Source organism: Engystomops pustulosus, chromosome 3, assembly GCF_040894005.1.
Source record: "Engystomops pustulosus chromosome 3, aEngPut4.maternal, whole genome shotgun sequence".
NCBI lineage: Eukaryota > Metazoa > Chordata > Amphibia > Anura > Leptodactylidae > Engystomops > Engystomops pustulosus.
Window position 1 is genome coordinate 175,708,721 of NC_092413.1, and position 15,425 is coordinate 175,724,145.

Consider the following 15,425-nt stretch of genomic DNA (forward strand, 5'->3'; position numbering starts at 1 on the left):
TTCAACGTGCTGCTCCAAAAATTAGTGAGAGAGGATTCCGATTCATTGGATTGATGGGGGTCAGGACTTGTGATTAATAGGGAAAACCTTGCAAACTTGGTAAAATGTTTTTACCCTTCACAAGTGGGTCAAATATGGTAGAATATCAATTTTTCTGTGAGATTAGATCTAAACTTACATGGTTGTTCTTCCTTAGCATGGACTAACCTTTTCAACAGGTTGGTCCACAATCCACAAAATAGATGTATGAATACTTGTGTCTCCAGCAGTCTGGCCCTATCTGAGAATATGGATCCCATGTCATCTAGTGCAGACATTAAATGGTGTACTGCTCCATTCATGCTGGACTCCATGGTACTGCTATACTTGTGTAAGCAGGAATCCAGGTTACTTGTCCTGTGGCTAGCTTGTAAAAACTTTTTTTCCCACACTTTTTGTTTTTTTGTTTTTTGTTCTCTTGAAGCTGGTGGGAGGAGCTCCTGTTCACTCCTCCCCTTTGCACTGATGCAATCCATCAGTAAGCTTCTGTCTGTCTTGCTACAAATATGAAATTGAGCAGAGATGTAAGTGTAAAACTTATTTACGCTGGAGAGAAATGTGAAGAGCCAACTAAGTGGGGAAAAAATGCATTCCTCGTATATTTCGAAGGTTTTATTTTCGTTTATTGACAATTTAAGTCTCAAACAATTTAAGTCTCGTCACTTAGTCTCCGAAAGCACAGCTATGGAAAGGATTGAGTTATGCTCCCCCCCCCCCCCCCCCCCTGAGTATGCAGAACACTTCTTTTATAGCGATACGGTGCATGTTTAGGAAGAAAGATTTATCCAATCTGCAGTTAGTGGAGTTACTGTGCCCTACTATCTGTTTGGAAATATCAGTAACTTTTTTTTGCTTCCAGAGACACAAGTATTGCAGATGGTTGTGTGACGGATATGGGACTTCATGTATAGCGGTTCATGACTAGACAGATTAATTGTGAAAGATCTAATGGTGATTTCTGTTTGTCTAATGGTTTTGCATCAGTCTCCATCCATTACAGATAATCTACCACTCCATTAAACATGTAATCTGTTCACTGTGTTTTACCTGCTTTGCAACATTTATTTTTTTAATCATTGCATCTATTAAATTTGCTTTAAAGTGATCCATGCTCCTGGTGTTGTTTGCCATTGCACCTACTGATCTGAACAGGTCATCATTCACACTTACATACCATGTGTTATTACAGCCTAATAGACCCGGAGACGCCATGCAGTTGTCTGGTGAATTGTCTACTTGATCCTCCTGGTGCCTCTTGACTAGTCTGTCCAGGAGTATAACTGGCATATGGTGTGCACTGGTCTTCTCTCGGGGAACTCCTAAGCAGATGCCTGCTGAAACACAATACCCATAAGATGTTCTTAAAGGGGGAGTCAATTAATACATTTTTAAGTAAATCTATCATCAAAATCCATTATGATAAACCGCAGACACTTATTCATAGATCAAGCCACTATGACTGTGGTAATCTTCTTATTTGTTATCCATGGTCTCTTTCCTTATAAAATAAACTTTTATGATTATGCTAATAAGGGACCTGGATGTTACCAGAACCCCTCTGTACTGCCCAGACTGTTTGTGTGTAGAACCATGTATCCACTTCCCCCTCCCACTGTGTGTTGTAGCTTCTTCTGCTAGTGTGAGATTACATCAGGCAGAGAGAGGCGGGAAATGCTGAGGCAGCAGAAGAGGGGACTGTGTAACAGCCTATAAAGCTGCAACATGGAGGGCTTCTGGTAAAACCCTCAGGAGCTCTGTAGGCTGGTTAGCATAACTTAAAGTTGATTTTAGAAGGAAGGAGGCCATGGATAACAAATATAAGATGATACCAGTCCCAGCGTCTGGATCTATGTGTCCCTGATTTATTGTGCTTGATATTGATGGTATATTCCGATAAGCCTGACCATACAGGGGATTGTATCTCAAAGGTTTTTCTTAATATTGTAATCATGCACTTTTATTAAAGATCTGATCCTTTTACATCATGTAATCTCATCGGCATTTGTCGTAGCATACTCATTTTTATTTGACGTGCACTTATTTTCCACGCCTAATGATATCACTGTACATCTTGCCCTTTTCATCACTGCTCCAGAACAAATACATAATCACAAAAATGTGTTGGTCATCCTTTATATGTTTTTCTAACAAAATTCTGTAGTACATCTTCTGGAAATCTACACTGCTAAAAAAAAATCACCGCTGATTTCATTGCACCATTTGCTGCAGATTTTACCCCATGTATTACAGAGGATTGTATCTTGAATGAAAATTTGCGGCACAAATTGACTGGTTGAAGATGCCATCATTGGCCATTGTATGCCCTCAGTGGATAATATTTGGTAAAATGTCATCCCAGTTTTCAGAACTTTTTTACCTTCTGTGTTTTTTTTTTTCTCTTCTAGCAATATTGTGTATGTGCAATGTGGCAATCTACCTGTGAAGTATTGACTTAAAGGACACCTGTCATCAGGCCTGTGTCACTAGTCCTGTCACTACTACCTGTTGGAGCAGCTCACAAGGATCCCATCCCAGCCTTTATCTAGTTATTTCATACATTAATCATTATAAAATCATCTTTTCTTTATTATGTAAATGAGGCTGGTCACATGGTCATAGGCAGTGACGTTACCCCTCCCCTCTCCTCCCCCTGCTCATGTCTGTGTGTAATGTATAGCGATATATGGCCGAGGCGCCGTAATACGGGAAAAGATAGGACATGTCCTATCTTTTCCCGGGCTATGGAGCGGTACGGTGCCGCACGTGTGCAGCACCTTAACGCTCCCATAGGACACCGTGAGCCCATAGAAGTGTATGGGGGACGTATATCGGCCGCATATACGTCGGCCGTATATACGCCCCCCATACTGTAGTGTGAATGTAACCTTACAGTCCAAAAAATACAGTATATTTGCAGTTTTTTGGGTTCGACTTGCCTAAAGCCGTAGCTCCCTCAGGGTACATCTGTGAGTTTTTTTTAACAAAAATAATTTTTCTTTGATTTCATTACTTGTACTTGCAAACATTTGCTTGTATTTAGTTTTAAACATATTGTATGTCTCTCACAGAATTACATTTAAAAATATGTAGCATTTGTGGCTCTCTCAGCCAAAAAGGCTCCTGACCCCTGCTCTATACAATAAAAACTGTTACATACCCTACATATAATGGTGACATGATCCCTTTAAAAGCAACCTGTCACCAGGAGACCCATTTTTAGCACTTCCCCAGTCCCCACAGAGCCTCGTACATACGCTGCCAAAGTGTTTTTGTATAAAAAAAAAATTGGTATTACAGAAAAAAAAGATGTTATATTGTACCTTTCATTAGCATCTGCTGTGTGACTAGGCAGTTGCCTAATGGGAGGGTCTGGAAAGGAGCAGTCCCCCCCCCCTTGGGAACACGTGACCTTTTCAAATATATGAATAACTCCCCACACTCGGGATTGGCTGTAGAGGAGCAGGGGGTGTCGCTAAGCCAAGTGATGGGTGTTTTCATACATTTGAAAAGGTCACATGGAGGAGCTGTTCCCCAAGGGTGGGGGGGACTGCTCCTTTCCAGACCCTCCCATTTGGCAACTGCCTAGTCACACAGATGCTAATGACAGGTACAATATAACATATCTTTTTTTTCTGTAAAACCAATTTTTAATACAAAAACATTTTGGCAGTGTATGTACTATGCTCTATGAGGACTGGGGGAGTGCTAAAAATGGGTCTCCTGGTGACAGGTTCCCTTTAATATCTTAGTAAGCACCTCCACCCTTTACATGAATGTATGTGAGTAACAGAACCATTTATGATGAGATGTGTACACGGGTCTCACAGGCACAGAGTTTGCCAGACATGGCATCTTCTTGTAGTCTCAGGCAGTTGAAGTCGTGCCCTGATATTTTAAGTGACCCATCCTGTGCTGCTTGGTCCTGTCTGAAGATTGAAAAGGTGTGGACAGGATTGGATTTGAGCTAAAAAATTCTGGTAACAATAAGTTTATTACTGCCTAAATTGCCGTGTTGGCACTTTGGAAAAAGCTAGTGTGTTTTGGGTCCCATTTTGGGCACTCTATCACTGCTGTTTGGGTAATATCTGTTTATTACAACATAACATATAATTTCTCTCACAAATGAGTTTAGGAAATTATTACAACCCAAGGGTGCGATGAAAATTCATAACTTACCTCTGTCCATCCACTGGTAATTTTCTGTGCTGCCCCTTTAAGGCTTCACACTGTAATGCTTTTAACTTCACGCCGTACAAGTCAAGCTATATTATGCAGCGTTTACTCATTACCTTTAATGCATTGAAGAGGTAAAATGCAGCATGTTTTATTATTTCCCATGCTTTAATGTTCGTTTTTTTATCCTTCTGTTCCAGACAATTGAGTCCTGCATAAAGGAAGGAAATGTCATAAAAATAAAGTATCTGCTGTGTGTCTTCCCGACATGGAAAAGAGGCCATGCTTATTACTACAGTTTTTTATGTCTGTGATTTATGTATGTGCTCTGCCAGATAAGCCCTGACTTCACTATGGCAAGACCTAATACAGTGTATGTACAGTATGGCCATTTATGAGTTATTTGAGCCCTGCCATCTACATTTCCATATAATATATGAAAGGTTCTATAGTTTTAAGTTGAATTTATATGCAGGTCAAATATTTTGTATGTGTTATGTTTGTTTTGTCCATGTGCCCGTTGGATTTTAAAAATGTTTGCTTGTCATGGGGACAGAGATTAAAGTCAAGGCTAATTCATAGAATAATAAAGGTGCAGGACCTGAAATAAGGAGCATAACTGATTTGCATTGTAATTCTAGAACCTTGGTGGTGCCTTGCACCTCCAGGGCACTTCTATGCCAGGTCTGACCATGTGTAGAATTGTGCTATAGCCTATGTGTGGGGCAGCAGGACTCTACACTGGCCCACTGCATGGCCTCGTACCCCCCCCTCCCAGTCCAACCGGCGTAGAGGGCGGAGAAGTAACAATTCCCAGCTCTACATCGGGAATTGCTACTAAGTCACAGCTTGTACTTCTGCTTTCAGCTTTTCAAGCCATGATAAAGCCCCCTATATCTTCTTTGGGCCACATTTCGGCAAACAATTTTTTTAGTTTTTAATCTGTACCAGATGCAATCAGTACCGTCCATTATGGATCCTGATGTACTAACTAGGCTACTGTCCTGTGCTCAAGCAGATAGTCAGGCACCACCCGTTTGGCCGTAACAGAGCCTAATTCGCATATTAGGTGCCAAAGCTAACAGAAATCAAGATGGTGGGGGTTAACCCTTTAAGGACCTGGCACTTTTTAGTTTTTTCATTTCCATTTTTTACTCCCCACTTTCAAAAATCTATAACTTTTTTTTTTTTTGCACTTAAAGAGCTCTATGACGGCCTGTTTTCTGCATAACAATTTGCACTCTATTGTGATGGTATTTATTCTTCCATGCCATGTACTGGGAAGCAAGAAAATAATTCCAAATGCAGTGAAATTGGTGAAAAAACGCATTTGCGCTGTTTTCTTGTGGGCTTAGATTTTACGGCTTTCTCCGTGTGCCCCAAATGACCTGTCTACTTTATTCTTTGGGCCTTTGCGATTATGGGGATACCAAATTTGTATAGGTTTTTTTAATGTTTTCATACATTTACAAAAATTAAAACCTGTTCAAATTTTTTTTTAGATTTTGCCATCTACTGGTGTATTTTGGTGTACGCTCCGTGGGTGGTGTCATCTTTTTGCGACTTTTGATGAAGTTTTCAATTCTAGCATTTTTAGGGCTGTACGATCTTCTGATCACTTTTTATTGTTTTTTTTATATTTTTCAAACAGTCAAAAAAAGTGCCATTTTCCGTTACAGGGTTAAACGCAGTGAAAAAAACGTTTTTATATTTGGATAGATTGGGCATTTTTGGATGTGGCAATACCTAATGTCTTTAGGAAGACCCGAGGCTGTCATGGAAAAACGATTGCTGCTCCCCAATGACGTCATCTCCAACAAAATAGGGGCGCCCATGCGCCGTGATCTTTTTGAAGCTACCGACAGCGATGTGCGGGATTGATGCGGCGATAAGCAGCAAAGACTTACCGGCTATGGAGAGGGCTCAGACCGTGACCCCTATCCATGCAACCACAGCCAACCCGTGACCTGCTATTACGTCACGGGTCGTTAAGGGTTAAAACAAAGATTCCAACGCCGCCACAACCTGCAGTGGAGCTAGTGAAAGGTCCTCTAATAAATACACAAAAACTATATTACAAGAACATGTTTTCTGCTCGACTCCAACAAATCATGAGGTTTGTAAAAAGTACATATTGAAGGGTCTGGTTTCTGTATCTCGAAAATATGAACAGGTTCCCACAAGGAAGTAAAACCTTCCAAAACCCTGTAGCGCCTCTGAGACATATGATTCCTGCAGACTGCCAAGGAGTTACCTACTTACTGAGTGTCCTGGTTGGTTGCTAGAGCATCCTAGTTTTTTCAGCTATTAATCTTTTGGATAGTGCGGCTGCATTCCTTCTTATTGCCCCCTTCCCCCCACCCCTTAGTCAGTGCTCTGGAATTCCTCGCACTGTAAATGTGCACAGCTCTCTTTACCAAGCAATATGAGCGAGTCTGGGAAACCTTGTTTTATCACTCGGGCTGATTGAAAATTAAATGTGCTCCTTTTCTGATGAACGGGCTCGAGCATTTTGTGTGATTGCTAAACCACAGAAGAGAAAACACTGCCAAGTCTGATTACTAGTCAAAGCAGGTTTGGAACTGCTCGACACTCGGCTAAATGTGATGTGCACGCCTTAGATGACAGTCAAATATTCTAATAAAAGGGATTCTGCAAGCAATTTGGGGCAGTAATATAAACCTACAGCGAGAGGAATAAAAGTGAAAAGCAATAATTTCCTTCATTACTTTTATTCAAATAGCACCAGGTAGTCTGCTCTTTGTTATACGGTATCAGTGGCAGTATCAGATTTTTCCTCACATTAAGATTTTTTATTTTAATTTCAAAAATATGTTTTATTGATTTTCTTATTTTTATAAGGGAAGACAAAACATGTGATGCCATTATATACAAAGCATAACAATACAGATGATATGTATCACTATACTATACAAAGGTGACACTATATGACTTAGGCTGGACCTCAACAATCTGCACCAAGAGTTCTTGAGATGTATCCTCAACAGTGCTCATTCTTTCAGTCCCTGGTTTTTGATGATAGATTTCGTTTAACCCCTTGACGCTCTGCGTCCAATATATCGGACACTGATCGCTGTAACTTGGTGCCCAGAATCCAATATATCGGACACAGAGCTGATGCCAGATCAGCTCGAGATAGGAGCTGGGCCGGCATCGGAATAGGCTGGTTGTCAGCTGTAACTAAGTGGAGTGAGCTCAGACCATGAGTGTTTAACTTGCCTGTCTTCGGGGGGCGGTGATCGCTGTCATGGCAGCCTGAGGTCCGTTCAAGATCCCAGGGCTGTCCGCAGGCAGTGCCTGTAAGATCCCGTCTATGACGTCATCTTAAAGGCACTGTGTGAGCCCATGCATGTGCATAGGCTGACACAGCTAATACCCTGCAATACATCAGTATTGCAGTGTATTATCATGAACAAGCAATCAGATAATTGCTTGTGCATGTCCCATGGTAGAACATATAAAGTAAAATAAAATTGTTGTTAAATATTAATAAAAATGCCCATAAACATATAAAGAGACACAAAAAACTTTATCATAACACAAACTCCACATATATAGCATCACTGCATCTGTAACGACCCATAGATTTAAAAAGGAACATTATTGAACCCGCTTGGTGAACCATGTAGAAAAAAATGTTAAAACCCCACAATAAAAATGATTTTACCCAGTTCATCCTACAAAAAATTCAATAAAAAGTGATAAAGAAAAAAACATGTGCTCCAGAATGATGCAAAGTAAAGTACATAAGGTCCGGCAAAAAACGAGCCATCAGCCATAGCCAAAAAAGTAAAAATGTTATGCCACTTGGAAGACGGCGATGCAAAAATGATAGATAGATTAGGTTAGGGTTTTATTTGTCAAATGTAGTAAAACGGTAGAAAAATACTGGTATTCCCGTAAGCGTATCGACCCATAGAATAAGATACGATAACATGATTACTAGGCTATACGGTGAAAATAATGGTCTTTCGATTCCTTTATTGATAAGCTTATCAATAAAGGAATCGAAAAATCCATTATTATAAAGCGGAGTTATTGGCGCCGTTAACCTCCCTGGGAACTACCACTACCAAAAGCTAACTAACCTACCAGTGTGTTTTGAAGTGCATGAGGAAACTGGGGGAGCGGCAAACACGAAGAGAACATACAAGCTCTTTGCAGATGTTGAACTAGATGGGACTTGAACCCATGGCCCCAGCGCTCCAAGGCTATAGTGGTAACTGAGCCACCGTGCTACCCCCTTTCCCTATAACTGATATAAAAAAAAATAAAATCATAAACATGTTAGGTATTGCCGTGTCTCAAAAGTTTAAATCTACCAAAATATAAAAACAGTTCTTCTCTGTGGGGTTCCCATAATGGAAGATGCCATGTTGCATCACATAAAAAATGTATAAAAAGTGATCAAAAGGTCATACAGTCCCTAAAATGGAAGCAATGAAAATGGCATCACATCCTACAAAAAATGACAAATCTTACATGGCTCCATCGCAAACACCGTAGTATGGGAAACTTGGTGTCAGAATAGGGCAAAATGTAGAAATTAAAATATAATTACACCTATATAAATTTGTTATCCCTGTGATCGTTGAGGCCCAAGGAATAAAGTAGAGGTGTAATTTGAAGTGCACAGTGAAATTGGCACATTTGCTAATGTGTTTTTTCTACAATTTCATTGCATCTGGATTTTTTTCGGCTTCTCAGCATGGAATAGGAGGTGCCATCACTAGGAAGTACAATTTGTTAGGCAGAAAAAACGCCCCCATACAGCTCTGTTAATGAAAAAATTAAAAAGTTAAGGATTTTTAAAGACTGGGAGTGAAAAACGGAAATGCACAAAAACAAAAATAACAAAAGAAATATCCCTTAAAGGGTTCCTAAAGCTGATTCTGAGACATTAGATTCTTGTCCTTGGCGTGTGTTATCCATTGTGCACTGTCAATGAGGAGAGTGTAGTTTGAACTGAATAGATTTTTAACATCTGATCCTTTTGTCAACCCTGGAGATAATCGGAGCTGTGTGACAGTCATCCATCAAGTCTATAGACTGGAAACATGCAATCGTTATACATTATAATCTATGCTATCAATAAATACAATCTGTTCTTCTTGAAGTCTCTCACCTTCTCTGCTCTATTCTAACACAATTCACATGTGGTCGAGCCGATAGTGTCTATATAGGGATTCAGGTCTTTCTATTGGGGTGATCTAATTTCTCCACCCCACTTCTGTATTGTAATTGTTACTTTTATCTAGACAAGTTATCACAAGTAAATTACTTTCGGTAACCTGATCTTCATGTATTTCAGACATGTAGTGATAAATGTCATAAGAGCACTCAATGTAAGCGGAAGACTATGGTCACATCATATTTCACATCATATAGTTAATCCATGACACTATTTTTTACTTACACTTTTTCCAGTTTCTCTTTTTATGAAGATTCATTTAATTTTCCAGTTTAGGCTGCTTGTATTATAAGGTATTATTTATTAGGATGTTATTAGAGCTTAATAATTTATATTTTACATGTAGCAAACTTAAATATGATTCTTCATAAGTCCAAGGGGATTTCCAAATCACCACTTAAAAAAGAATCTAGTATTGCAGCCTAGTTAGTAAAGCAGCTCAAACACAACTAGTAAACTTGAGTACAGGGGGTCCTCTACTTAGGGACACCCAACTAACAGACGACCCCTAGTTACAGACAGACCTCTCTGCCCAATGTAACCTCTGGTGAAGCTCTCTGAATACTTTACTTTAATCACCGGCTGCAATGATCAACTGTAAAGTGTCTGTAATAAAATTTTATTCATAATCCTTATTTCAAAATCCTTTGGATCAAAACATTTTGAAAATCCTTTGTCACTGAGAAAAAAATGTTGCCTGTAGTTACAATTATAAAATATACAGTTCCGACTTACATACAAATTCAACTTAAGAACAAACCCAAAAAACCTATCTTGCAGGTAACCCAGGGACTGCCTGTATAGTATTGCACTTTTCTCACCACATCACACTGCTCTGACACTGGTTCCCATCCTTTTCAGCACAATATCACTACAGTACTCCACTGTACCAGCAGCAGGTCCTCCTCCTTACATTCATGCACGGAATAATTAGCATTGGCATATGTTGCTGGAGCCTAGTGCCCTTGGGCTCATTTGCAAAATTTTACAATAAAAAAAACAAATAAAAAACAAGGACATAAGAAGCTAAAAGAAGAGCACATTCTGCCAGAGGGGGCACACACCAGCCTGTTAGTGTGCTTGGTTTATCATCCTTAAACCCGATGGTAGATGTCCTTTAAGTTATTTGCTGTGAGTATTAATTGCTCTGAGTGACTGCATTTCCGCCGGGTTTCCTGACTATTTCCATTTTGCGCCACATTTAACGGGTTTTTTTGGCGCACACACATTTTGGCGCAATCTTTCATGCAACACAAATCGGGGGCCGTGGCCGTCGGACAACCCAACTGATTCGGACTAAGTGCGGGATTTAAAATTCAAATTGTGTTGCAAGCCATGCACTCACATACATCGGGAAGAAGAAGGTGAACTCCGGCAGACCTGAGCGGGGAACCGACACATGCAGAATCTTGGGCGCACGATCTTGTTGAATCGCGGCAGACTTCAACCTCGTCGGACAAGGCACCTTGGGGATCGCGCAGGGACCGCGTAAGTAAATGTGCCCCACTGTGTGCTTCACATATAGGATTGTAGATAGTGAAAATCAATCACTTATCCACACAAAATTATTTGGAGGGCAATATCGTATATTACTTAGCATAGTTGCAGCTATTATTTTGCCCTCTTATTTATAGTCCTGTACACATAATGTAATAGTTGACAATTTTTGTGAGATCACCCTACATCTCACACATATAAACACCTATTCTGTACCCTGTTCTAACCCTGCCTGGAGTGACAGATAGCCCTACAGTCATCCTACACGTTTCTCCAGTTATTAGTCCATTCTAGATCGTCAGGTAATTGACTGGCAGTATAACGGCTTGCTAGCTAAAACGGCAATGGCACTGTCTGCTGATACAGATCATCCTTTTAAACTTCGCCTCTGAATCTGACATACCTCCAAATGTCTCCAACCGACATCATTAACCCCTGATTGCCTAAAGACAGCAGGAGGAAAAACCTCATGGCTTACGTGGCAGTGTATGGAACTGTCACATTGTCACCTAGGAATTAATGACAATCCCTGCTAACACATTAACCTCTGATAATCCAATCAAAGAAGGGCATTGCAAAGGATAAAGGGTAAAGCCACTGCAAGCATCAAATGAGTGGGTACATAATGACATCTATTATTGAGCCCACATGATATTACCTGAACCAAGTGCTGGCAACCTATATCATAGCCAGATTAAAAACCTCAGAATGGTGACTGATATTCACAATTTGATGGTAGGGAAGAGGTAAACTTGGGTTTACTAGCTTCTAGAACCCAGGGAACCCCTATTGGAAAGGGGGTTCATGTTTTATTTCAAAGAAAGCATCCAAAACTTAGGTTTTCGTTGAGACCACTTGATACCACACATTTTAATCTATATATCCTCTGCACTCTGCCTGTAGGAGAGACCGATCCCAATTACCCCCACAGAGTAGAGAGGGAATGGCCTGTATCCCCACAAAAGAGATGGCTTTTTGATCTCTGTTTGTGCCAAGTGGGCATGTTTCAATATAGATGTTTCATTTTCATGTTTTATGTCACTGTAGTAATCTTTCATACATCTATGAAATTCCATTTATGTATTGTCAACATAGTTCAAGGGACAATTGCATTCTGCTAGGTGTATTACCCCTTTGGTTATGCAATTAATGAAATCCAGGATTTTGTATGTTTTCCTTGAGACTGCTGCCATGAAGTTCTTAGTTGGTCTAACCTGATTACTGGTTGCACATGAACTGCATCTAAAGGTCCCTTTTGGTTTCCTCCTCAATCAGTTCTCCTTCGCGGGGGGGGGGGGGGTCTTACTTAGTGACTTCTGACAAAACAATCCCTTAGACTTATGGCTTCACAGTATGTAAATGAGTGGTCTAGGGCCTAGGTATATATGTTAGTCATTAACCTTTAAAAGGATATCCCAATATTTTATCAGGATATTAGTGTTTGTCTTTCCCTTGTTGTTGCCATTGTGAAGGCATCTCTAAGGAAATGGTCAGGTTATTCCCCCTGTTGAAAACGTGTGTGAAGGTCTTTGGCTTGTTCTTCAAACACTGAAAACTGGAGCAGTTTCAATGAGTCCGGTTAGGGTAAAATCTACTCTCCTGTATGTAGTTCTGTTGGAAAGGATGGTGCCACATATCATCCAGTATTTGTCTGAATCGAGGATCGATATATTCCCTTCTTAACCAAAGGTTAGAGCCTTAGAGCCTCACATCCTTCCTTGGTGAGGTTATGTCAAGCTCATTCAGTACCAACTGGATAAAGATTTCGATATTAGGATTATCGGCTTTGTACTTTTTAATTTGAGATCTGTGAATGGTCCAATCCCTGATATTTGTGTCAAGGAGATTTACCACGTTTCTAGCCGGTAAACCATATAGCTCTTTTTCATGTCTCTTGCACGTGCGTTTATCCTGAGAGTCATGATATTTATGCCAATGGATTTTTCTGATAAAGGGTGCGCATGCACTGGCTCTGTAAAATTTAAAGTGCCAGTGTGCTGGTAATTGGTACTTGCCAGCCGATGATCTGTTATGTAGCCATCCTCTTCCTATGACCCCAGCCGGATCTTTGTGCCTCGTTGCCATTGAGAAAGCTTGTTCCTGTGTCCTCTACGTTTGTAGTGATTTCTCATTGTGTTCTCGATTCCGTCCCTGACTACACTCCTGTGCTGCCTGTCCTGACCTCCTGCCTGTCTCCACCTTGAATTTGCTTTATAATCCTGTACTTTTCCTTGACCACCACCGCGGACAAAGTCGCGCCTCTGGAACAACCTGGTGCTACCATGCCGCAGCAAGTCCAACCCACTTTGAGGCAGGCTCTGGTGAAAACCAGGTACCACTTAGACTCCGGTCCCCTGTGTCGGCTTACGTCATCATCCTTGGTGGTCAAGTGGGTCCACTTCCCCAGGTGCCTGACAAAGGACCTTTACTTGTTTCTCCACAACTGTTAGGGTACAGGATGACATATTAAGGATCTGCATAGTGTCAACTGTTCAACCCACTAGATTTCAACTGCTTAGGGGATATTGGGGTGGAGTGGTTTTTTTTTGTTCTGATATAGAGGTATTTTCACTACTACCTCCTCCTGTTATATTTGTGGAGAGGGCAGAGGGAGAGCCAACGTCACAGAGGGGTGGCAGCTAAGAATCGGGCATCCCTCCCATGGTTCCTAGTGGCCGCCCGTCCGTGATGTCACATGGAGGGGGGGTTTCAGTGTGAGGGCACCGCTAAAGTAAGAAGAGCAAACAACGGTTTGAATTTGAATCCCAGCCCCGGGACTTCAGGGGGACCTTGGCAAGGAGCCAGGTAGGTTGGTATAATGATGATATTAGCTGATGTACACATGCCACAAACATGACAAAAGCACATATGCATTAGTCATGTTATGGCCTTTTGGATCATGCTATTTGTGTAAAATAGTGCGTTGGTGAGAGGTGAAGGTTGCAGTTTAAAGCTAAGAATGCATTTTAAGTTCATCCCGAAATTTCTCCAACAAACCAAATATCCCTAACTTGTTGTCAGTAGGATACTTCAGCGGCAAAGTCACAATCAGGGGATCTGGGATCCTAGTTGTGGATTCAGCACTGAGAATAAAATGTTTTATCAGGCTTTTCTATTGAAGGGAAATATTTTGTGTCCATATCATAATAGGTATAATTATGGGTCCAAATGATTTACAATGCATTACATAATCAACTGATAAGAATCTTTTGTTCTGTGTGCTCCTTAAATTGTAACCAATTACGTCTTATGACCCTTTATTAATATAATTTGCGCGTTTCATTTTCTTTTGCATTTTAGTAGTTCCCGAATTGAGCTTGTATCTGGAATACAATTTTTGGCACAGATTCGGCAGTCTTATTTGCTTGTTAGCATTTGCAGTTATGATGAATGTACACAGCCTTTTTTGGTAAAGAGATTGCTCTGTTAATTGGCCTTGGCATGCAATCAATTTCTTTAGAAATGCCATCTGCCCAATTCTACTGACTAACTTACATGTTCTTTCTTTTTGTGTAACTATGAACTTTCAAGCGCATCCGTTCTCCAACAGCAAACCATCTGCCAAGGCTTGACTCAATGCTCAGAGACATGTTGTGGTCTGAAATAGTTGGGATGTTCTTTTCATTACCATTATGAGTAAGAAAAAGAGGCAAACTCCTAGAATTAAAAGAGTACTTTTCTGGGTGCCGAGATCCTGAGGTCATGTGCGCTTGTGAACTTTCCGAAGTCTCATTGAAATGTGTCTGTGCTATAGTCATAAAGCAAATCTATAGTGTAACATTGGAAACAGTGAAAAGTTAAGTGAAAGCTGCATTACTGAAGTTATAGCTGGATTCCTGTGTTATAGTTAAAGATGACCTAGCCCTAACACATAAGTCCACACCAGATTGGTTGGAGTCTAGACCACCACAACTCCTCGTATAGGCTGTTGTCAGCTAACTTAAGTGCTAGTACTAGCATTCAAGAGAATAGGATATGATCTGCCTGGCTTGGCACGTCACAAGGAATGGACCTGTCTGCTTCTGTGTTCTGTGTTTGATCTAGTGTTGAACACACAGGTACCAGGATATACCACATGATTACCTGATACACCACAATACTAGATTTCTTAAGATTTTTTATTTGCCCACCCCATACTCCCTCACAAAGCCTCCATCCAGTTATTCTCTCCTCCATGCTTTGAGAGAACCTCAGTCACCACCTTACAAATCAACTATCACCCTGTTCCCTGTGGCCTAACTGGTCTTTCTTCCACTGTCCTACTGCCTTCTTATTTTCTCCCCCACAGCCTCCAGAAACTTTTCTTTTCCAGACCTTCTACCAATTGTGATGGGGTTCTGAAGAGGCTAAAGTCTTTGGCTTCATGAAGGCCAGATATTCTGCATGCAAGCCCTAAGGCATCTTTGGAAGTTGTTTCTTTACTTTTATAGCAAAATTTGATAAAAAGGGTGGTGACGATTATTATGTCTCACATACAGCTTCTTTTTTGAGGAATCCTAAAAAA